The sequence below is a fragment of the Schistocerca americana genome, chromosome 8 (assembly GCF_021461395.2).
Source record: "Schistocerca americana isolate TAMUIC-IGC-003095 chromosome 8, iqSchAmer2.1, whole genome shotgun sequence".
NCBI classification, from domain to species: Eukaryota; Metazoa; Arthropoda; class Insecta; order Orthoptera; family Acrididae; genus Schistocerca; species Schistocerca americana.
Genome location: NC_060126.1, coordinates 211,632,163 through 211,657,082, shown reverse-complemented (window position 1 = coordinate 211,657,082; position 24,920 = coordinate 211,632,163). Strand labels below are relative to the sequence as shown.

At 44.4% G+C, this 24,920-nt stretch overlaps 1 protein-coding gene across 1 annotated transcript in view; it reads right to left on the bottom strand.

The window, feature by feature from the left end:
* Window positions 1-24,920, bottom strand: part of LOC124545673 — a 302,329-nt gene that overhangs the window by 2,068 nt on the left and 275,341 nt on the right. The window lies entirely within an intron of this gene.

Here is a 24,920-nt window from a genome sequence, read left to right as displayed (position 1 = left end):
TGAACGGAATGGACAGTGTCTTGAAAGGATGGTATAAGATGAACATCAACAAAAACAAAACGAGGATAATGGAATGTAGTCGAATTAAGTCGGGTGGTGCTGAGGGAATTAGATTAGGAAATGAGACATTTAAAGTAGTAAAGGAGTTTTGCTATTTGGGGAGCAAAATAACTGATGATGGTCGAAATAGAGAAGATATAAGATGTAGACTGGCAATGGCAAGGAAAGCGTTTCTGAAGAAGAGAAATTTGTTAACATCGAGTATTGATGTGTCAGGAAGTCGTTTCTGAAAGTATTTGTATGGCGTGTAGCCATGTATGGAAGTGAAACATGGACGATAAATAGTTTAGACAAGAAGAGAATAGAAGCTTTAGAAATGTGGTGCTACAGAAGAATGCTGAAGATTAGATGGGTAGATCACATAACTAATGAGGAAGTATTGAATAGGATTGGGGAGAAGTTTGTGGCACAACTTGACTAGAAGAAGGGATCGGTTGGTAGGACATGTTCTGAGGCATCAAGGGATCACCTGTTAAGTATTGGAGGGCAGCGTGGAGGGTAAAAATCGTAGAGGGAGACCTAGAGATGAATACACTAAGCAGATTCAGAAGGATGTAGGCTGCAGTAGGTACTGGGAGATGAAGAAGCTTGCACAGGATAGAGTAGCATGAGAGCTGCATCAAACCAGTCTCAGTACTGAAGACCACAACAACAACAAAATTTATCTGATTGTGCGTATACAGCAGGAGCAGCCAGAACCTCGGGACGCTGGCGGCCCTTCGGCATGGGGGCCGCTCTCTCTCGTCACGCGAGGAGAACACTCTAAGTGCCATAACCCGATTTCCCAGGAACTTCGCTAAGTGGAACAGTAGTCAAAATAGCGAACACATGTCCCGACTTATCCATAGACGCCCTGCCGTTTCTTAAAAAAGAGAAAGTCAAAGTTTTCGATGTATTGCATGTTAACGGGGGCCAAGAAACGACGGAGAGGCTCCGTCCCCGCCGCAGCCGCAGTGATCCGCAACCCCCACGACGACTACCGCAATCCACTTCACCCCTCCGCTGCCCCACACCGAACCACTCTTTCAGGGTTATTGTCTGGTTCGCACCACCCCCCCCCCCTTTTCAGGGAACGTCTCACGCCATCACACCAGACGAGTGTAATCCCTATGTTTGCGTGGTAGAGTAATGGTGGTGTACGCGTGCGTGGAGAACTTGTTTGCGCAGCAATCGCCGACATGGTGTAGCTGAGGCGGAATGAGGGGAACCAGCCCACATTTGCCGAGGTCGATGGAAAACCGCCTAAAAACAATCCACAGACTGGCCGGCTCACCGGACCTCGACACAAGTCCGCCGGGCGGATTCGTGCCGGGGACCAGGTGCTCCTTCCCAATCCAGACAGCCGTGTGCTAGATCGCACGGCTAATCGGGCGCTCATTTTCCCGGTACTTTATGTGCCTTTTTATCGCACGATATTTCAGACGAAATCTTGGCACAGTGGTTAGCGTCGCGGCTTTTTTATTTTGCGTCCCATGTTCGAAACAGTATTATTACTTTTATTTTTTTTTCATTTGTACACCCATGTCTGTAGAAGATTACTACACAGTTTTCCATTGTGTACTGGTACAACGTTGTCCTTCTTCGTCTACAAATTGTATGTCAGATAAAACAATAAAAAAATGAGAAAAGTGTTTTAAATTGTTTTCGATGAAAGTCCTGTAGCGTATCTTGATTCATAATGAGCTGCAATCTCTAGTTATCGGAAAAGCGATGAGCCATGCATGGTTCGCCGCGAAATTGTTGCCAGCGCTCGAAATCTTCACCAATGTTAATGACGTTTCTTTCCCGGGTGAGATTCACATGAAGAAATGTCCCTGTGATAAACCTGTCTCCGCACGATGCTCGTGGTGATCAGAATATCTGTGTTTCGAATGTTTCTAAGATCAGAATCATCCAAGTGATTTAACCAAATCTTCCTGAATAACAAACTTCTGAATAAAATATAAGAATTAGTATAAGAATATGTCACTGTAATATCAGAATATGATAATTTGAAAGGATTGCAGTCTCTCAAAGTATCATACACACATATATTATACAATAAATTTGTGACACTTATTCTGAAATAGACCTGTAGTTTTACAGTTAATATAATGCCATTGTATCTTCAATATTTGTAAGATACGGTCTTGGAGTAACCTTCTACGGCCATGGATAAATAAAGGAAACCAAAAATAAAATAAAAAAACTGTTATAGGTTTTCGAACACAGGACACAAAATTAAAGAGCTACGACGCTAACCACTGAGCTATCATTCGTCTAAGAAGATGGTCCAGTAAAAGCCACAGAAAGTGCCTCGAAAACTTTCATCATAGTTTTTCTCAGAAACGGTTGGGTACCTACTTATCTACTTATAAACCGAGATAGGCGTTCACTTATTTTAACTCCTCTTTCACTGAGCGAAGTTCCTTGGAAATCGGGTGATGGCACTTGCTGTGTTTCCTCCACCATCCCACTATACCAGAGGCGGCCAAGATTTTGGCTTACGGGCCATGCTGGGGCAGAGTACCATAGGGCTCACCATCACTTCACAGTTTCCCCTCTGCCATGCCATACTGTCTCCCTTGCAGTCCAGGTGGCACGTAATCATGACATATTTGGTTTTATAATCGAAAAGGTCTTTTATACGAATATGTCAACTGAAATATCGTAGCACTTTTGCAACCTCATCATGGAAACTTAGATATTCTGAGTAATGCAAGATTTGTCATTAAAATTGGAATTACGTTGCAGGTCAATCAGTTACATTCTGCGCATGTGCAGGGACTCTTTGTACTGCAGCGGCTAACGGTCTTGGAAACAGATGTAAGATTTTAACAGTTTTGCAAAACTACCCTTGTAATTCTTTCAAGGCAATATAAATTCTTAAAACTTCGCATTTTTCTTTAACACCACTGAACTTAGAGAACTGTACTGTCTTTTCCAGAATGTGCCCCATCTACAACATGATTTTTTTTAAAAAAAAACCTCCCCATTAAAACAGAAAGAAGTTACCTTCTGATGTCTTCCTGCGGGCAGTTTGCAGTCAAATACACTTAAAACGTGAAGTTTTCTGTCCATTTCAGATGTTCTAATTTTTGTTCTGCACTCCTTTTTCCTTCACAAATTCAACACTAGCGAGTTTTAAACCGAAAAACCGTTCTAGGCATGCCCCTTGATTAGACCAACGTACTTAATGCTAAATGAAATATCGCGCTGCACCGAATACTTCCGAGGAGGACCGAGCAAAGCCGAGCGACACGCCCGCTGCCCACACAGGCCGCATGCGTGAAGTCTGACACGCCGTGGTCGACCCTGCACTGTACTGTCTGAGCGGGAACGCTGGGCGGAACTCCAAACTTGCCGATTAGATGACACAAGAGTCGCAAAGGAACACAGACCGGCTTGGGTTCATATTATGCCGTATTAGGAAATTCGAAAAACTTAAGCTATGTATCATGAAGTTATGTGTTACTGGCTGTTGTTACAAGGGCGTATACCTACAAAGATAAAAAATTTAAATAAAGTTGAGTTTGAAACTGAACTATGTCAATAATAATGTGTGAGCCACATAGTTCCGTGCAAAATTCTTCCAACACTTCAGCTGAGATAGAGAAAAGATGCAGAAACGAATAGTCTCTATTGCACGCTGTTACGGATGGGATAAATTATCAAATTACACGTGAAAGAGGAAAAAATTTGCTACCTAGCACTTCTCTATTGACAGTGCATCAGATAGAACTCTCAACAAAATGTGTCAGAAAAAAAAGTTTTCATCACTATTTAATTGCCTTTGATTCGCTGAAGATGTAATAAAATTGATGATCTGGTACTAACCCTTGGCACACAGACAGGCGCAGGGAGTTCATCAGAATGTCCTCACACAGGCCTCCACATAATCGCGACTTCTTTACTTTCTTTACCGAAAAACACTTTTTACACACAAGAATTGATCCAGACATGTATATCGCTTTTGCAGCCTTATTATGGGGACGTGGAAACACTTGCCGACGGAAACCTTTTATAGCTACTAGACAATTTTAACGCAATAGAATTTGTCTTTTAATCGGAAATTGCTCCGCAGATCGATCAATCAATTTGAAAATGAACAGGGACGCTTTTAAATGATATGACAAATGGTCTTGAAAACGAAACTTGTCAGAAACCGATGCGAGGTTGTCAGTTTCCGGAAAACGATTTGAAAACTCTTTCTGTATTTCTTCCAGCACCGAAATTCGAATTTTGTTTAACGTCAGAGAGCTTAGGAACATGGGCGGTGCTCTTTTTCAGAATCGTCTCTCTCACATTGTGATTTTCATTTCAAATGTAGCAACCTTTCACGTTAAATCATATTTTAATTCCTTCTCACTTTCCAACAGCTTATTGACGGTGTTCAGATGAGCAGTCGAGTCAAGTAAAAATTCAAGGTCTGCAGTCCATTCTGCACCTTCTAATGTTGATTCCTACTTTCCGTTTCCTTCATAAATTTAACAATAGCAGGTCTTAAATCGAAAAATTATTTCAGGCGTGGCCCTTGACTTAATTGCTGTACGTCTCAGTAGCAAGTCACGTATCCATACTGTTCCCGTCAGGACCCCAGATTCTACTCCTCTTGATTTATTTTTGTGAGGAGCACTGACATATGGAGTATACCATTGTCACTCGACCACACTAGACGATATGTGCCGACAAATCATCACAGCATGCTTCACAATATCATCCACTGGTCCACTGCTCTACCCACTGAAATTGAAGAAAACGTACAGGAGCTGTTGAACAAAATGAGCAGTATAATGAGTACAGAATTTGGATTGAGCACAAACCGAAGAATGACGAAAGTAATGAGGAGTAGCAGAAATGACATCAGCGATAAACATCAAAGTTACTGAACATGAACCAAATGAAGTGAAGGAATTCTGTTACTTTGGAAGCAAACTACCGTACCACGGACGAATGAAGGAGGAAATAAAAAACAGACTAGTAAAGGCGAACAGGGCATTCATGGTCAAAAGAATTCTAACAATTGCCTTAATGAGAGGAATTAATTTCTGAGAATGTACGCTTGGAGCGCAGCTGTGTATCGTGTGAATCATGGAATCTTGGGAAACTCTAAAAGAAGAGAATCGAAGCGTTTGACGTGTGAGATTACAGTAAAATGTCGAAAGTTAAATGGACTTATAAAGTATTAGGAGGCTCCGCAGAAACGATCACGAAAGGAATATAATGAGAACACCGACAAGAAGTCTGGACAGGATGATAGGATATGCGTTATGACATCAGGGAATAAAGTCGATGGTACTTATGGGAACTTTAAACAGTAAAAACTGTAGAGGAAATCAGATTGAAATGTATCCCTAATACTTGCGAACTTTCGGTACAAGTGCTGCTCTGACATGAGGAGATTAGTCTGGCCGCACGAGGACAGCCAGAAGACTGATGCCAAAAAATAGTTCCACTGTATAACTGTCTTTCAAGCGGCTATTGCAAATTTGCCTTGCAGTCGATGGAAAGCTGTCTGAGCTCATGCCTCAAATGAAGAGTAAAGCTGCGTTTTGCTAAGAAAATTATTAATTCAGTAGGTGAAGAGTATGCAGATCAGTAGGAGAAAAATGTTTAATTTATTGACTTACGTTATCAAATTAATTAAAGTTTTGAGAAGGATCTGTAGTCAAAGTTAGCCAATAACATTTGTTTTAGCCGCAAGAGGTTTTCTGGCGCCCCCAGGTGAAGACGGGTCAGATAATCTATCCGTGAATTCAGAAATAAATACACCGGTGCTTTTTTCCTAGAAGAGGACTTTTTCCATTCTAGAGAATGCAAGGGCAAATACAGTACTCAGTCAGTCTTAAGTCTTGTGTCAACCAAGATATTGAATAAAGATGTCCGCAGCTCGTGGTCGTGCGGTAGGGTTCTCGCTTCCCGCGCCCGGGTTCGATTCCCGGCGGGGTCAGGGATTTTCTCTGCCTCGTGATGACTGGGTGTTGTGTGATGTCCTTAGGTTAGTTAGGTTTAAGTAGTTCTAAGTTCTAGGGGACTAATGACCATAGATGTTAAGTCCCATAGTGCTCAGAGCCATTTGAACCATTTTTTTGAAGAAAGATGTAACGGCTTCCTTAGCTCTTGAAAAGATGATTTCAGTGATACAGGGCTTGCCAATATTGGCTGTGAAACTTTAGGAAATATATCCTAGGCAAGTGCTTAAACTTTAAGGCAATGTTGCCGGTAAAGGCTAATGCTAAGTAAATACAGTAGAGCGTCGATTATCCGAAGTAATGGGGGGACATGGGTGTTCGGAAAACTGGTTTGTTCGGATAGTCGAACTGTACATGTCTATTTGCCAAAAAGAAGTACTGTACAGTAAATTTATTCACAAAAACAGGCATCTCTTTTAGTATTACAAACTAACATACAAAGGCAACTTCAGTAGGAATATATAGTATGTGGCCTCATAGAAAGGACAACACGTTTACGTTTAAGAATTTTGTATCAAGTTCACTTCTTAACGCAACAGCATACAAGTGGTCGTAACAGAGAACGGAAGGTGACTGTTTGCACCGTGAGAAGCTCTTCTTGAGGGCGCGCAATCCTTCAAACTGCGCGGAGCGGCACGCTTCAACTCTAAGCTGGCGCAGCTGTTGCTGTGAACAGCCGCTGCTTCTACTGCCAGTGCCAAGCCGACAGAAGTGTGCTGATTGTTGAAACACAGCGACTGGCGGCTTGGCCGGTCAGCAGCGCCTTGTGAAGGCCCCATTAGAAGCAATGTTCCGCCAGCGGTGGCCCAGTGCGGCGACTACCGCGGGCAACTTGGTTTGGGAGTGAGGGGGATGATGGACGTTAGGGTGGGAGAGAAACAGGTGCGAGCGAGTACACGGATCGGTTAAGCGGTCGTTCGGTTGACCGACGTTCGGGTAATCGACGCTCTACTGTACTGTAGCCACCTAGAGGGACCCTGCTATGCTGCCAGATGCAACAAAAAGAAACGTAAAACACGTTCCGTCAATCTCGAATAATATGTATCTCCTTTTCGGAAATTTACTTCATTACAGTTGAGATCATTTTCGACCCGCCTACATACTTCCTAACTAGCCACCTAGAGGAGGTGTTAATGATCAAAAACAGAAGAAAAGTTAAAGTTCTCGTAACTAAGCAGCATGTTGAGCAATAATAATGATGTAGGCTAAAAGAATAAATTAAAAAATTGTTCTAGTTCTGGGGTTTGAATCCAGGTCTCGTGTTTACTAGCGTATGCGCTGTTCGTTAAGCTGCTCTGGCACTCCAGGTACCAGAGCTCCATGGACTACCGAAGTATGTCTCCCGCCCTGAGGTGAGAGTTGGAATTTGATCGGGACAGTCTCAACGTATATAGCGGATATTGCTAAGTCATATTGGGTCTCATCTTCATCTACAAAACTGGTGTAGGCCGAAGCAATGAATTAAAATTTGGAGCTAGAATTTGTACTGGGGCAGGAGATGTACAAGTGGAGTCCTTGCAGCTATACTAGCCGGAGTTCTAGCGTCGCGTAAATGCTAGTACATCTGCGTAGTAAGTGGGAGATCCGGGTTTGAATCCTGGCAGTAGCACAAATTTAATTCATTGTTTCGGCCTGCACCATTATCGGTTGCTCAACATGTTGTAATTCCGAGAACTTTCCTTCTACTTTTGACTAGTACTACCTACTTTAAGTGGCTAGTTTCGAAGTATACCGGGCCGTCTGGAAACTACTACCTGTTAGATATGGGCCATTTTATTTATGTGTAGTATTCTGAGTGCGCATAGTATATTACCATAATTATCGCAATACACATTCGTGGTCATATAAAAATCCTTCAGCAATCAGGTACGTGAGACATCGGAGTCATCAATGTATGGTGAAGAGTTATCAGTGTCAGACTCAGAGTCATACACTTTAAAAGATTAATAAGCGGTGTGTATCACCTTTTTCAGCGCTATAAATTACCAGCGCTATTGGAGAAAGGTCTTCAGGCTTTTCTGGCGAGGCGTGTCATCTTGGAGAATTGAGTTTTCTACTGGTAATCTGTGTCTTACTTCTACAATATTTCGATCGCATAGCTCGTAGCCCTTGTCACGTGCTCCCTGAGGCTGAATCCATAGTGAAAAGGGTCCAGTATTTATGCCTGTGAGGGCTAGGCGTTCTATCATGGGTCCTCGCCACGCCAGGTGCTCCACCCGACGTACGCACCGGCCACTAGCAGCAGCTGTAGTATTTTCTACTTGTATTAGTTTCGACTGCTTTTTGCTTGTTTGTTTTCTTTTAGGGCGCAAAAACAGCTGGGGTCATACGCTCCCATATCAAAGTTATAGAACAAGGAAAGACAGAGAGGAGTTTTTTTTATTTAAAAAAAAAACGACTACCCGTCAATCCCAATCGACATAAAAGAAGACAGCTAAAAACAGGGATGTGGAGAAAAGTCTATAAAATACACCATAAAGGTACGGAGATCCAGAACCAAAATTTAAGTAGCCTTCACCACGTTGCTACGATGGATAGAAAGTAAAATGCAGTCTACAGCCCGCGTGTCGTTTGCTAAAACGGCCGATAAGACAGGCTGAAAACCAAGCGGGAACGTAAACGGTTAAAATAAATGTGCATTCCGTCAGTAAATAGCGGACAGTTAAAACTTGGGGGGGTTCGTGTAAAAAGTGGTGGGGGAGTTCCACTTAACAAATGAAAATGGCTCCCTCCTCGAAGGCGAGAGGGCCGAGAGGAGGTCGTCCAAGCCATTGGGAGAGGCTTAATGACCTGGAACTTATTCCCATGAAGGGAGGACGAGTGGTGATGCCAAAGTGACACCACCTCCTGACAGACGGCAATACAGAGATCAAGTGACTTTTGGGCAGTGTACAGCGCACAGAGGTTTTGAAGGGCGCTGAGAAGGTATGAGCAGATGAGACAATTGAAAAGCCTGTGACGCTGGGTACACTCCGTGGCCTGATACAGGGTGAAGAGCTCTGCCGTAAATACTGAGCAGTGTGCCGGAAGCAGATACTGAAAAACGTCGGCGCCGATGAAGGCACACCCAACACCACCGCCAGTCCGGGAGTCATCAGTGTACACAAAGGTGCAGTCGCGAAGTTCCACGCGAAGATCGTGAAACTGAAGGCGATAGATCGAGGCTGAGGTAGTTGCCTTAGGAAGCAAATAAAGGCTAAGGTGAACATGGGCTGCCGCACGAAGCCAAAGTAGTGAAGGGTTCACACCCACCAGGAAAGTGGCAGGGAGCGAGAAGCCGCCGTAGCAAGAGCTGAAAACGAACTTCAGGAGGTAACAGAGAAGGACATGCCCCATACTGGCGACCAAAGGTGTCATCGAAGAAGGAGGCATAGGACGGGTGGTCACTCATGTCAGACGAACGGCATACCCGGTGAGGAGAATATCACGGTGGTAGGACTGCGGTGGTCCAGCAGCTTCTGTGTACAGGCCCTCAACCGGGCTAGAGTAAAACGTGCCAGTGGCTAAACAGATGCCACGATGATGTGTAGTATTGAGATGGCGTAAGAGGGACGGACGTGCAGATGCATAAACAAAGCACACATAGTCTAGTTTCGAACGGATAAGGAACCGGTACAAACAGAGGAGGGTGGTTAGATCTGGACCCCAGGAAGTACCATTGAGCGCACGTAGGACACTGAGGGACTGTGTACAGCAGGCTGCCAGGTAAGACACGTGGAAGACCAAGGGAGTTTTCTATCGAGCATGAGCCCCAGAAATTTCGAAGTTTCAACGAACGGAAGAGCAACAGGCCCAAGATGTAAAAATGGTGGCAGAAACCAATTGCGCCTTCATAAATTATTACATAACCGGTTTGTCAATGGAAAAACTAAAGCCATTGTCGATGTTCCATGCGTAAAGACGATCGAGACATCGCTGAAGACGCCGCTCAATAAGACATGTCCGTGGAGAACTGAACTAGATGGGAAAATCGTTCAGGCACACCGATTTCCTGGATAAATGTGTTGGACAAAGCATAATCCAGACGGGCCTTGAAAACTGACTGTTGAAAATTCCTCAAGGAAGCGGGGCTGGCGGCCATGTAAGTCCCACATGTAGAGAGGATGGGGATACCAGTTCTTCAGCAGGCGTAGTAGGGTATCTCCAAATCGAAAAACACGACCACAGTCTGGGATTTCTGCAGAAAACCATTCATGACATGGGTGGACAAAGTAACGAGATGGTAAACTGCAGAACGGCGCGCTCGATATCCACACTGTGCTGTCGTTAGTAAATTGCGAGACTCGAGCCACCACACCAGCCGGGCAGGAATCATATGTTCCATTACCTTGCAAACACAGCTGGTGAGAGAAGTGAGGCGGTAGCTAGAAGAAAGCTGTTTATCCTTACCAGGCTTAGATATGGGCTTCACGGCAGCGCCTGGGAAACATGCCCTCTACCCAGATGCAGTTGTATGTATTAAGCAGAAAGCGCTTTCCCACAAGAAAGAGGTGCTGCAACATTTCAATGTCAACAGCGTCTGGCCCTGGAGCGGAGGATCGGGATGAAGTGAGAGCATGATCTAGCTCCCTCATAGTAAAGGCGGCATTGTAGCACTCACAATTCTGAAAAGAGAGGGATATCGTCCGAGCCTCCTCCGCTCGTTTCCGATGGAGAAAGGCAGGGTGATAGTGGGAAGAGCTCGAAATTTCCGCAAAAAAAAAGGCGGCCGAAGGTGTTGGAGACAGCAGCATGGTCCACAATGATATCGTCTTCAACTATCAGACCAGAAAGTGGGGAATGGATCTTGGTCTCAGAGAGCTGTTGCAGGTTGGCCCACACGACAGAGGAAGGAGTGGAACTGTTAAAAGAGCTAGTGAATGAAATTCAGCTAGATTTTTTGCTATCCCAAATAACGCGACGACAATGTGCATGGATCTGTTTATAATGAATGCAGTTTGCCATCGTAGGATGACTGTTAAAACCGTGGAGCGCACCTCTCCGCGCGTGAATTCCGTCGTGGCGTGCCTCAGTGCACTAAGGGAGCAGGACAGGGCGTGGTAAAGAGGGAGTGGGGGGAATGGAACGTTCTGTAGCGGTAAGGATAAAGTTTGCAAGATAGCAGTCATGATCATCACATCTGGGGAAATCGTGTACGTCGAAGGTTGCCACGAAGGAGTAAAGTCCCCAGTCGGCCTTAGTAAGCTGCTATTTGGGTGTGCACGCAGGTGGGATAGGAATCGGCAAACAGATACAAACGGGAAATGGTCGCTCGTGTAGGTGCCAGAAAGAACGTATCACTCGAGGCGATGGGCAAGTTGGGCAGTGCACAAAGATAGGTCCAAATGGGAGTAGGTGTGCGAGGAGTCGGAAAGGAATGTAGGTGCTCCTGTGTTAAGACAGAAGAGGTTCCGTTGATTAAGAAGGTAAGTCGAGAGCGATCCTTTCTGACAGGTTCTGGGAGAACTACAAAGGGGATGGTGCACATGAAAGTCACTGAGCAGCAGAAATGGGTGAGGGAGCTGCCCAGTAAGCTGGAAGAAGTATGCCCTGATGACATCAAATGATGGAGGAACATAAATGGTGCAAAGGAAAAAATGTCAGATGAGGGACGGAAAAGCAAACTGCAACAGCTTGAAGATTGGGGGTCAGGGAGATGGGTTGACCATGAACGTCATCCCACACGAGCAGCATGACTCCCCCGTGAGATGGAATGCCGACCTCAGGGGGAAGGGCAAAATGGACGAGGACGGAATGGAAAAGCTGAAAGTGATCGTGAGGATGCAATTTGGTTTCCTGAAGGCAGAGTACAAGGGGACACTTGATTCTAAAAGCAACCATAACACGTCTTTGTTGAATCGAAGGCTATGAAAGTTCCATTGGAGGAGGGTCATAATGATGAAGAAATGAAGAGGTATCACCTCGGCAGCTGTCGAGTGCCAGCCTGCGAAGCCTCCCTGCTACAGGGCACAGAGGCAGATGATCCTGCTCCGTGAGGTCCATAGAATCATTGGCTTGCTTGTGCTGTCTATCTGCGCAGTCTAACGCAGAAAGACGGTAGGTGGTGAGCACCAGAGACGAGGGCTGGCTGGGCGGATGCGAGAATTTTCGAGTCGGCGAAGGAGAAGACCGTCTGCCTTTGTTTGACTTCTTCGAGCCTTCCCGGTTAGCAGAGGAAGAATCAGATGCTGATTGGCTGGAGGGACGTAGGAAAGTCTTTACGGGAGTACTACTCCTGTTCTTTCCGGCACGCCTGTTGTGTAGTTTGCGACTTCGCTCCTTGAGGCGAGAGTTTGATGGCTTTTTGCACAGCTGGACGAGGGGATGGTAATGCTATCTTGACACTCGGTGATTTCACAATCTGAGAGCTGAAGCTGAAGTTGCATGTCTTCGTGCCCATGTCCTTCATGGAGCGAGACGTAGCAAGAACAATACTATAAGTGCCAGACGGTACAATGCAAGGTTTGCGACTAGCCAATAGCTTGCGAGCGACTGGACAAGGAACTTTTTCTTGTACCCGGATCTCCAGGACAGCCCGCTCATCGAGATAAACAGAACCACAGGACAATCTCGAAAGGAGGTGGCATGGTCGCCATTGCAGTTGATACAGCGTGGAGAGGAAGGCGGACAATCGCCCCCGTGCGCTTCCCTACCACAGGTTACACATTTGGCCGAGTGTCGACAAGACATTCGTGTGTGGTTGAAATGATGACGGTGGTAGCAGCGCGTCGGTGTTGAAATGTATGGTGAAATCTAATTGCCGGCTTTGATCTTAGACAGGAGAACAGCTCTATCAAAGGTGAGAAAAAGAGTGCATGTGGGCACTAAGGAGGAATCTACTTTTTTCATCACCAGGTGGACGGCAATGACGCCCTGATCAGAGGTAAGTTTAGTTTTTATTCTCGGTCATACCGTCGAGCAGCCTTGTGTACATAAAATCACGGAAAGAATTTAGAGTTCTATGGGCCTCGTCACAAACAGGATAGCCGTGGAAAAGCGAAGAGGCAAGCAGTTGTTGTGCTTGAGAATCAGAAATAGTCTCCAAAAGCAAAGTGCCATTCCATAAACGAGTGCAGGGTTTTACATGGCCGGCATCTGCACCATCACCTTTCTGAATAATAAGTGGATTTACCGTTGCGGAGGTCTGACTGTCTTTAGTATGTGAAACCATGAGGAACTGTGCTGCAGCTGGAAGGGTCTTTGAATCATTAGCATCATTCTGTTTACATTTCGTAGACGCTGACTGTGAAGATGATTTGCTCATTGCTATAAAATCCCCCCGATTGTCAGTGTCTCCGATGGCGCGCTCCTTCCATCTGGGGGCCCCCTTCACAAGGGGGCGCATTCGCCGTAGGTGATTGTTCACACCTCATGTCTCACATCTCGAACACCTGACAGAAGGACCAATCAGCAGTTTGGGAAGATAGCAGTCCCTCCCTGGGACTGGCCTGTACCAAGGGGTATGTGCGAACCATACCTGTCAACCCAGATCTGGGAATCACGCGTTATTCAGTCACCTGTTACGCGTCAGACGTGTGGGCTGGCCTTCAGGAGCGAACAGGGAGGAAGAAGAAGAGGAACCTCAAACGCCGAAGTGGAGGAATGATAGAAGAAGGTAAACAAAGAAAGAAAAAGGGAACGAAAGCGACGGACAATGTAGAACATTCCCAGCAACACTCCAGACATGTTCGCCAAGAGAGGGGAAAAAATAGCAAGGGGATAGACATGAAGCACGGAAGGGAAAAGGTGCTGCACAGGCTGGGGCCCTTATGGTAGCCAAGCACGAACCCGCCAAAGAGTGGCGAGGCTTCAGAGGGTTCCGACTGCTGTGCGCGTACTTTTCAGCTGTTGTCAGTTAACACCCAGTACAACTTGAAGGTGGAACAGAACATCAGATGACAAACAGATAAAAAGCACGCGCAAGTAGTTGGAATAGCTATGGTTAGAAAATTCTGCCGTTGCTGTTACGGCGTGTAGATAGGACAGGGCGCCTGGTGCGGCATGGATCAATGACGGTGCATCCAGCCCCATATAAGCCTAAATACTGGACCCTTTCCACCCTGGATCCAGCCTGAGGACGCACCTGATGAAGACTGAAAGTTACACGATTAAATATTGTACAAGTACGGCGCGGATTACCAGCAGAAAACTTGATTTTCCAAGATAACACTACTGGAGAATGTTACCCTTGCAGAAAGAAAAGGACTGTTGTTTATGCACAACAGGAAATCACATCTTTTCTGCAGATTGTATGCCTGGACTTCACTGCAACGGTTCATGGAGTATGGGCTCGTTGATGAGGTCTGGTAGCATGACCTGGTCAGTGGACCCGAATCCACTGGATTTATAGATGTGGGGGCATTTAAAAGCCATGATGTTTGTCCAAGCCACGGACGATGTGCGGGTATTACAGGAGAGTGTGACCACAGCCTGTTACACAATTTAAATGGATGTAGATGTATTTAAAGGTGCGATTTGTACTGGGACATGCTTTCAGGGTTGTGGAGGAATTCGTCAGTAGGTCAGAAGAAGGTGTGGGTTGTTGAGGTGGTGATGGTTGGAACCACTTGGCGCGTCGTTAATGAAGCATCCATACTCAAAAGTCATTTTTTCATTTTATCACAGACGCGGGATTACAGCAGGCAGGTGAGTATTTCCCCTTGGTGACTAAGTGACTGACGCACGCCGCGGTCAATGGCCAGCAACTGCCAGCTCGGTAGTCTGGACGGTATGCGTTAGTAGCGACGACCAGTGGCATCAGAGAAGCTGCTCCTCAAAAGTGTGCTAGACACAGCTCCTGGAAGTGTGACTAATTCGTGCTTGGCTTGTTCCACATCAGGGTAGATGGTGTCCGGATCATAACATCCAGCACAGCCAAACTCGAAGGCGTGAATCTGCGCTGGGTGGTAGTCAGCGATGGCGGAGGATCTTAGAAACAATGGTACAGCAACAGGGAGTGGGACGCCCCTAGTCCAGGCTCAGACATATGTCCCACTGGGAAAGTGGTCGCCAGTAGGGTGTAATCATCCAACTGGATACTTTATCTGGCGCTGCAGTGGTCTCCATCTCCATCTCCAAAGATGATGAAGATAGTGATGATTGACATCCTGTACACAGCCGGATATGGTCGTGTACAGAGAATGTCGGTGAGAACCTGAGAATATTTGAGAGTTAGGGTCTGATTTGGGGGAATATTTATGATAACCTGTTAGTCAGAACTTCTCCAAGAGCATCACTCCCACCAAGGAAGAGACAACAGACTGCAGCGGCTGGGCGTTGCCACTGGGTGGTTCAAATGGTTCTGAGGTCGTCAGTCCCATGGAACTTAGAACTTCTTAAACCTAACTAACCTAAGAACATCAAACATATCCATGCCCGAGGCAGGATTCGAACCTGCGACCGTAGCGGTCGCGCGGTTCCAGACTGTAGCGCCTAGAGTCGCTCCGCCACCCCGGCCGGCCCAATGGGTGGCGATGACTTCATTTGTTCAGGTTTTCTCCTTTAGTCAACTTCTGCTGGAGCCTAAGTGGAGTTTATTATGGCCCAACTTCACTCTTCAGAGGCGCTGGCTAGCTTCTCCCACTTTGTCAGTTTCCTGACGAAGCGCTCCTTAGTTCTGAATACGTCTCCTTGTGAAACAGCCTGGGCTTAGGGCTGACATATGCTTCCCTCTGTATGACATCTTTTCTACTGAGGATCGCAGGAGCAGTTTATCACAACTGACAGAGTCGTGGTGTAACTAGTCACTGGGGATAAGATGTGAAGGACGTGTCAGAACGCGTGGAAACGATGTGCAGCTGCTTCTACATAACATATAGATAGGACTGTGAAGACAGAGTCTTTGAGATCTCAAAAGGTGTTGGTTTCCGGACATATCAACATAGGAATTTTTCTTCTATGCAGTTCTCACAATACTACCTTCTGCAGGAATGTGGTAATTTTTTTAAGTCCTCTATATATGTCTGAAATAAAAAAAACTGTGCCACGCACACTGATAACTACTAGATTTATGGGCACACTCACCCTCTTTCAGTTAGAGTACATTCTTTTATAGCTGTGGTGTAATTATTCGAGAACCAGGCATTCTATACGTCCAAATGACGACATGACTCCATCACCAGTCAGTAGTGAATTAATAATTCACATGTTGTTACTTTGGGATGAAGGCCAATTTAGCATGTAATTCAAAGACTATGAATAGCAACGTGTATATCGCACGGAGTATCGCTTCTTTATTTACGCAACCCGTGTTCACTAGATGATGATTTAACCGTCTGGATTTGGGGATGATATACTTCAGGTATTAAATAAAACTTTACCGTAATATGAAAAAAAAACATAAATGGTCATCAACATGAGTTTCAAACGACAGAATTTGATCTGAGGGACATACATCTTGAGCCAAATTCTGTCTAGGTAGAGTACATGAAAAGTACCCAATGTTCTCATGCTGACCTTTCAATTATTTCGAAATAATTAAAATTCTATTCTTATGTTGGAGTCTAGGTGTCTGATCTGCGGCACTCTGACTCCTCCTTTGACAGAGACAGCTCAGTTGCACAAAACGCTGTTTCTGAAAACGAGCAACACCAAGCGGTTATCTACACACGTAATAAATGTGTTGCATCACTCCAGTTTCCAGAACTCCTGAAGACAGACGTTGAGTGTGGATATTGTATCACACACACAGTCCCTTTGACTGTTCAGAGATGTCATAAAACCCGCCCAGAGATGTAAACAACCATGCACGAGCAGCGCCTATTAGACGGAGGGGGTCCGACTGCCGATCAGTTCCAGTCATTTCACCAGGAAGGAGGTACACAGCTCGTATTGTCTGTAGTTCAACCATGCCTAGATGGCCAATACCGCGGTTCGTCCGCAATGTTACTTTGTGCCAGGATGGGCTCTCAACAAGGGAAGTGTGCGAGTGAACCAAAACGATGTTATTCGGACATGGAGGAGTTACAGAGGGACAGGAACTGTCGATGACATGCTTCACTCAGGCCGCCCAAGGGCTAATGCTGCAGTGGATGACCGCTACCTACGGATTATGGCTCGAAGGATCCCTGATGGCAACGCCACCACGATGAATAATGCTTTTGGTGCAGTCACAGGACGTCGTGGCACGACTCAAACTGTGGGCAATAGGCTGCATGATGCGCAACTTCACTCCCGACTTCCATGGCGAGGTCCACCTTAGCAACCACGACACCATGCAGCGCGGTACAGATGGGCCCAACAACATACCGAATGGGCCGCTCAGAATTGGCATCACGTTCTCTTCACCGATGAGTGTCGCATATGCCTTCAACCAAACAATCCTCGGAGACGTGCTAGGAGGCAACCCGATCAGTCTGAACGCTTAGACGCATGTCGAGCAATTGCAGCTGTTTTGGGGTGGCATTATATGGGGCCGACGTACGCCGCTGGTGGTCATGGAAGGCTCCGTAACGGCTGTAAGATACGTGAATGCCGTCCTCCGACCGATAGTGCAACCATATCGGCAGCATAATGGCGAGCCATTCGTCTTCATGGACGACAATTCGCGCCCACACCGAGCACATCTCCTGAATGACTTCTTTCAGAATAACGACATCGTTCTACTAGAGTGGCCAAGATGTTCTCCAGACACGAACCCTATCGCACATGCGCACATGCCTGGGGTAGATTGAAAAGGGTGTGTCTATGGACGACGTGACCCGTCAACCACTCCAAGGGATCCATGCCGAATCGCCGTTGAGGAGTGGGACAATCTGGACCAACAGTGCCTTGATGAACCAGTGGATAGTATGCCACGAAGGAACGGAAAACACGTCGTTTGTACAAGGCACCAATAGTACGGTAGGCGCCTTCGTCAAGATGACATGGCACTTGTGGAGCGTTCCTACGCTCCGGTTGACTGCCGGGGATGTTGCATACAGGCACGCATCAATGCAAGAGGTTGTGCTACTGGGTATTAGAGGTACCGATGAGTACAGCAATCATGACTACCACCTCTGAAGGTCCCGCTGTATGGTGATACAACATACAATGTGTGGTTTTCATGAGGTATAAAATGGGCGGAAATGATGCTTTTGTTGATCTCTATTCGAATTTTCTGTACAGGTTACGGAGCCCTCGGAACAGAGGTGTTGCAAAACTTTTTTGGTGTGTGTTTTATAGTTTTGGTGGAATTGGCTAATGAGAGAGTTATCTTACGAACTTTGGTATCTCACTATGAATAACAAATGAGCCTGCCTGTCAATATATGGCTGTACCGTTGGGTGAGATATCAAAGAAGTAAATCAAAATAGGAAATTTGATTCGTTAGCTGACGTTAGTTTTAGTATATACACGTAGTAAACAGGTAGTTAGAAGTAATTATATGCTATAGTTAAAAATGTTCAGTATGCTACATCTGAACAATCTTTTTTTACTACCCGCAAATGGACGGTTCCAAAACTGATTGCTTGTAGTCAGATGCAACGGCTGCGCCACTAGTCGAGTGCTTCCTATCGCTCTGAGTATTTAAAACGGTGGATTTATGAGAATTTTAGCACTTGGTCCAAGTGCAGCTCCCAACTATTTGTTGTCCTGATACCTTAACAGTGCTCATACAGTTTGTGCTTCCCTAACAAATGGAGCAAAAGTGTTTGGTGTTTGAAAATTTATACCGTATACAGGGATAGCGGAGGAACGTCATCCGCAAAGTCGCAACAGATACAGGGTGTTACAAAAAGGTACGGCCAAACTTTCAGGAAACATTCCTGACACACAAAGACATATGTTATGTGGACATGTGTCCGGAAACGCTTACTTTCCATGTTAGAGCTCGTTTTATTACTTCTCTTCAAATCACATTAAGCATGGAATGGAAACACACAGCAACAGAACGTACCAGCGAGACTTAAAACACTTTGTTGCAGGAAGTATTCAAAATGTCCTCCGTTAACGAGAGATACATGCATCCACCCTCCGTCGCATGGAATCCCTGATGCGCTGATGCAGCACTGGAGAATGGCGTATTTATCACAGCCATTCACAATACGAGCACGAAGAGTCTTTACATTTGGTACCGGGGTTGCGTAGAGAAGAGCTTTCAAATGCCCCCATAAATGAAAGTCAAGAGGGTTGAGGTCAGGAGAGCGTGAAGGCCATGGAATTGGTCCGCCTCTGCCAATCCATCGGTCACCGAATCTGTTGTTGAGCAGCGTACGAAGACTTCGACTGAAATGTGCAGGAGCTCCATCGTGCATGAACCACATGTTGTGTCGTACTTGTAAAGGCACATGTTCTAGCAGCACAGGTAGAGTATCCCGTATGAAATCATGATAACGTGCTCCATTGAGCGTAGGTGGAAGAACATGGGCCCCAATCAAGACATCATCAACAATGCCTGCCCAAACGTTCACAGAAAGTCTGTGTTGATGACGTGATTGCACAATTGCGTGCGGATTCTCGTCAGCCCACTCATGTTGATTGTGAAAATTTACAATTTGATCACGTTGGAATGAAGCCTCATCCGTAAAGAGAACATTTGCACTGAAATGAGGAGTGACACATTGTTGGATGAACCATTCGCTGAAGTGTACCCGTGGAGACCAATCAGCTGATGATAGTGCCTACACACGCTGTACATGGTGCGGAAACAACTGGTTCTCCCGTAGCACTCTCCATACAGTGACGTGGTCAACGTTACATTGTACAGCAGCAACTTCTCTGACGCTGACATAAGGGTTATCGTCAACTGCACGAAGAATTGCCTCGTCCATTGCAAGTGTCCTCGTCGTTCTAGGTCTTCCCCAGTCGCGAGTCATAGGCTGGAATGTTCCGTGCTCCCTAAGACGCCGATCAGTTGCTTCGAACGTCTTCCTGTCGGGACACCTTCGTTCTGGAAATCTGTCTCGATACAAATGTACCGCGCCACGGCTATTGCCCCGTCCTAATCCATTCATCAAATGGGCATCTGCCAACTCCGCATTTGTAAACATTGCACTGACTGCAAACCCACGTTCGTGATGAACACTAACCTGTTGATTCTACGTACTGATGTGCTTGATGCTAGTACTGTAGAGTAATGAGTCGCATGTCAACACAAGCACCGAAGTCAACATTACCTTCCTTCAATTGTGCCAACTGGCGGTGAATCGAGGAAGTACAGTACATACTGACGAAACTAAAATGAGCTCTAACTTGGAAATTAAGCATTTCCGGACACATGTCTAACGTTATTATTTAAGGCAATGCTCGAAGTGGCAATTAACCGGAAGGCCAGGCGATTAACTGTAAATATATAGAAAAGTCAAATTGCTGAACTGAATATTTATAGTAAAAAAAAACAAAAAACAAAAAACAAAAAAAAAAAACAGGAGAGGAGTAAGACAGGGTGTCCTCTATCACCCTATTTTATATGTTCATCGAGGAGGCAATAACAAGAACGAAGGAAAGAAACAATTGGAATCATAATTAATGGTATTCACATTCACTGCATCGTATTTTCCGCCGTTATTGCAATAGCGGCAGACTCAGAGAAAGTGCTAAATAAAAAGCTTAAGGTCTAAAATCAAGAAACAACAAAACTGAAGACAAAAATAAAGACAAAAGTCGTGGTTATGGTTGACGGAATTGGTGGAGGCAAGACCGACACAGAAATAGGGAGTGAATAACTCGAGGAAGTCTATGAATTTAAATTTCCGTAGCACTGTGGAGGAAAACCATAGATGTGGCGAGGAAATCTAGAGAAGAATAACACTGGCCAAGAGTGCCTTCCAAAATAAGAAGAACCTTCTTGTGAAGAAGTGCAACATCTTCCGAACTATTATTTATTAATTTGAAGCAATATTAGCTCTACCTCAAATTTTGGAAAGGATATGGGCAGGTGGAATATGCTGCAGGCGACATATGTCCACAACCACAGTTACAGCCATCCACCTCTACATCTGGAAACATCCAGGCAGTTTTTCAGCAAGCGGGAACAGAGGATGTGGTCACACTCTAAAATAAAACTTTCTTTCTTACCTCTCCATTCTACTTTGTCTATTTTTGAGTTCTGGATGCCACAAGCTAAAATGCGCTTCATCTGTTCCGTACTTTTTATTAATTTTGTAGTTGTTGGAAACCTTAATTCCATTAACCAAATTATCCAAAATTAAAAATCGTTCTTATTGCCCATATTCTGTTTTGTAATATGAGAAGCCGCTTTGCTGAGCAAATACTGAAATACACTCATCCATTCGAACCGGTAAGTATATATTAAGACTTTACTTTCTCCACTTACAGCTTTCTTAACAAATTTTACTGAGTGCTTGTATTGTCTCCACTTAGTACCTCTGGCTTCATCCAACTATGTATTTGTTTTTCTTTTTTCCGCCGCCTTCTTCCAAATACACACACAATGCAACTGTGGTACTAGCAACTGCAGCGCATAATAACAAGTTGTCCGCCGTCTTGAAATTTGACGAAAAATGTGACGACAGTGTAACACCCCTTTTTAGCGACACATCAAAGATATTTGTCAAAGAAATTTGATAATATTTCCCTGTCAAATAAGTATGATAATGTAATACCGACCATATTAGGCTGCTAAATCCTTATTTGGTTACACAGAAGGCAAATTCTGATACACAATGCTGTAGTTACATGGCGAACAATTTCGTTACTGTGACACTGCGCAAGCAGTTGCTTAAGTATTAAATTCCACTTGTAGAGGGGCGTCTCTCAATATGCCTGCGAGATTATCCAGCCAATGTTATTCACATTGATTAAAAGATATCATTTTCTGCCTTCTACTATACAACTTTTTATTCTGCTATTCAAATTTCAGTATTACGCCATTGCCAAGCATTTACAAACATACAATACTATTTATCATTAAAACATAATAGGAAGACAACAATATGAATAAAAAACTCTGTAATCTGCTAACATGTAGTTACTGTACTTACAAATATTCGGTGCTTTTTTTATCACAGATACTTGTACAGTTTATAAATATGGGTATCCTCGTAGGTTATGCGTCACTTTGTCAGCTGTTAACGAATAGTTTGTACATCCAAATGTTCAACCACGCGTCGCAGGTACGTGACCCACAGTTCCTTTGACCTTTCCAACGCCGCAATTGGATGTTAGGCCTAGTGACATGGTGTTGCGTTTTGTCAGCCGTTTGCCATATGCTGTGTTTCGTTAGCCGTCTTAAACAACTCACGTTGTTCTTTCGACACGTCAGTGTTCTTATTAGCTCTGTGTGTTCGACATTGAGACTGAATCGTCATTATCGTTCTTTGAATCCTCACCAAAAATAGTCTAAAACTATTGTGGAGCCAATATTCATTACATATTCGATTTCAGGCGATCAGTTTCGCGCACACATGTTCCTCTATAATCGGCACTAGCACAGAGCTTCATATCAATCACAGAAAACAACGACCGCTATGAAAAGTATACAACATTGTTCGCTTATTTGAGCTCCGATCCGGCTGGGGAACGACTAGGTAAGTGATGTCGTATCTCCTTTAAACACCATTTCAAACCCAATGGAAAAATATAAAGAGAAAAACGTTATTTATAGCTTTAATTCTGCGGATAAGTGCATCAGTTGAACTCTGAGCATAACATCGCCCACCACCATAGTCTCTGTATCGCCTATATCGCGAACATAGTCCATCGCACATCTGTCGTGTCTTTCGGATAGGTAAATGGAAACGCTGAAAGTTGAGTAATCCTTTCGAATACAAAGGGTGGCTATCGGGGACTACGTAGGAAAAGTAAGGAAGAAGGAAAGCGAAGTAACTGCACTAGAGAGAGAGCTTTTTTAAAAAAGGGAAACCAAGTCTTGCTGTACATCTAGAAAAAAAAACCTCTTTAAATAGTCTATCGCAAAGGATAAGAATTTTCCTAACACCAGAAGAACTAGCATCAAAGAGACGGATTTCCAACTAGCTACAAGGAAAAATCTTCATGACCATTTTCTAAAGCAAACGACTTTTTCTAATGCAATAAATCAGTTTGCTTCCATTGTGAAATCCCAGCAGAAAATCCAATTATGTTAATTTTAGATGGTCACTGTTCACATACTAGAAACTTGGAGATGATACACTTTGCCAGGGAAAGTCGTATATTATTAGTGTGCATGCTACCTCATATTGCAGACCCTTGATTCCAAATTTCGACTAAAAAGCGATGTTAGGAACAGGAATAAGCAGAATTAGGAATATGGCTTCCGAACATTTTAGTTTACAGTTTCGCTTGTATAATTCACACAGGCAAGTTTTCGAAGGGAACTGACTCCTGGAAACTAAAAGATGGTAGTTACTTGTAACAGTTATTGAGATACCAGCTTCATATGTCGCCACAACAAGAATAAATAATGAATAGTTGGAATAGGTCATATTTGAAACCCTCGCCTTACTCTTCATGCTGTGCTTCTCTTGTCTTTCCGACCAAGCTGTTGCATTTTGTATTCAACTCTCCCTTCGCTTTCAAACACAGTATGAGTTCGTACTTTGCTCTTAAATGTTATTTCTAATTACTTCATGCTTACACCGTTGTGCTTACCTTGTTCTTTCGACCAAGCTGTTCCATTTTGTTTTAAACCCTTCCGTCACTTTCAAACACATCTTGAGTTCACACTAAGCTTCTAAATGTCATTTCTAACAATACGGATCCTGCAGCTTTTCTAGTTATTTCCTAGAATCCTTAATGAACGCAGTAGTTGCCATTTTCCAAAGAATATCTGTTAATAAGCCTACTTTTATTCAGTGGGCGTACTTCTCATCTAGCTGTCCCAGCCCATTAGCTCGCAGCTGTGAGTTATACTTTTGGGAAAAGTTACATCACCTTCGTTGATCAGCCTGTAGAATAAGCAAAAAATTTCCCACGCTCTACATGAACGCTGCAGTGTTTTGAAGTCCTTCCACACAGTAATTTATCGCACAACATACCCAGCACGTAACGGTGACAGAATAGATAAGAGAAGAAATTGACCATTTACTGTTATTATGATAATCTTTTATTTTGTTGGGTTCTGATTCAAGGGTCCTTAAACCGAACTACGTAAACGTTTTATATAACTAACATAACATCGCAACACTGGAGCAAAACATTTATCATGGTGGTAATAAATACTCCGCAACATGACAAGGTACAGATGAATATATAAACACAGACTGAATTTACTGTACTGAAATGCTTTGTTTGCTGTAAAACATTCCGGACGTGGAGCAAATATCTTCTGAACAAGTTTTCATTTTTAAGTCACTGGGAATTCTCAAGTTTCTATCTATGTGTGGAGCATTAAATATTATCCGCAGTACCTTATTTTGGAGAACATACAAGTCTGTTAATACGTGTAGATGCAGCATGTTCTCATACGGGGTAGGTACAGAATTTTGTTGGTTTTATTATCAATTTGTAAAGCGGTAGATTGTTTTTTCCATTTAGAGACGACCATCTGTTTATTAAGACATGTAAAACAGCTAACACGTTGTTTGTTTTATCCGTTACATCTGTTACAGGTTACATGTAGTCGACGAATTGGTTCAAATGGCTCTGAGCACTATGGGACTTAACTTCTGAGGTCATCAGTCCCCTAGAACTTAGAACTACTTAAACCTAACTAACCTAAGGACAACACACACACCCATGCCCGAGGCAGGATTCGAACCTGCGACCGTAGCGGTCGCGCGGTTCCAGACTGTAGCGCCTAGAACCGCTCGGCCACCACGGCCGGCGACGAATTGGTCCAAGGAACACTTTCGTTGGAAAATAGCTACGGCGTTTGCATATATCTTTTGTTGTTGTTGTGGTCTTCAGTCCTGAGACTGGTTTGATGCAGCTCTCCATGCTACTCTATGCTGTGCAAGCTTCTTCATCTCCCAGTACTTACTGCAATCTACATCCTTCTGAATCTGCTTAGTGTATTCATCTCTTGGTCTCCCTCTACGATTTTTACCC